The following is a 1,246-nucleotide window of genomic DNA, read 5'->3' on the forward strand; positions in this document are numbered from 1 at the left end:
CAACTAGAGTGTCTGAGATTGAACAGTTCCTGTGGAGTCCTGAAATAGTTCTTGGAAGAGAACTTGTTCACATGGTACCTAGTTTTCCTGAAAGATTAGAAGAACACCAGGCCGACATGGATAACCAGCGTCTCATAGGTAGAACTTGACATCGGGGATATTGATGCCATCAGGTCTAGACATGCTGTCAGTTAGAATGCTGGCATCATGGGCTGATCCTTCCCACCTAGCTAACACATATGTGAACTTCTCATCAAAGTGAACCACATCAAGAACATTCTGGCTTGTGTGCTTTTTACCCGTGTATGCTACAGCCTGTGACCTCGGAACTTTAGCAGTCACATGAATACCATCTATTGCGCCAATGCAATCCTAAAAATGGCATGACAAGATGGTGTTATGGCAATCCTAAAAATGGCATGACAAGCATGTGAATGCATGAACTATGATTAGTGCTCACCTTGAAATACGGATACCATCTTGGGCTAGTGCGTACCTTGCTAGGAGTTTGCCCGGTTGGTAACCTAATCATCTCTCCTCTGAGCTCCCCAACAACATACAACACTTGCTTGAAATACCTGGAAATGGTCTCCAATGATCTCCTAAACATGTTGTGGATAACCCTAAACCTCTGGTTATGACCTACAACATGGAGGAACATGACAACTTGGTATTCCACAACGGTGTGGATGATATCTTTCTGTAGCCCCCTGCTCCTGAACGTCTGCACAAGCCTGGAGAAAGGTGCCCTTTTTATTCGAAGCATCCATAGAGCCTCTGTGTCGTTGCAGGTGTAGATGCAGTCCTCTCGTGACCCCGGATTAACATTGGACCATAACGGTTGTCACTATGGTGAACAACTGTCTTGTGAACCAACATGATCCCATGCTTGAATCACCGCTATCAGTGTTGCTGCCTGAATTACCATATTCATCCGTCCGTCCATAACCTAGGTGACATCGATGGTGTGGTCAATAATGGTGCAATCGATCCTACACCGTCCTAACAAACGACCTAACGTGGGAGGGGAGGTTTTATCCTGCTTACCAGCTAGGAGCCGACGAAGCAGACGGGGGGAGGGGGGTGCATGGCTGAGACGAGGATGGCCAGATGGAGTCCAAGAATAAAAAGAAGGGGAGAAGCAGCTCGTGCTGTCGGAGAGTGATGCCACCACCGCCACCTGTGTAGATCTGAGTCGCCACCGCCGCCGGTACCAATAAGTGACGAAGGCCTTGTCCTAAAGCAA

This window comes from Triticum dicoccoides, chromosome 2A (assembly GCF_002162155.2).
Source record: "Triticum dicoccoides isolate Atlit2015 ecotype Zavitan chromosome 2A, WEW_v2.0, whole genome shotgun sequence".
Taxonomy (NCBI): Eukaryota; Viridiplantae; Streptophyta; class Magnoliopsida; order Poales; family Poaceae; genus Triticum; species Triticum dicoccoides.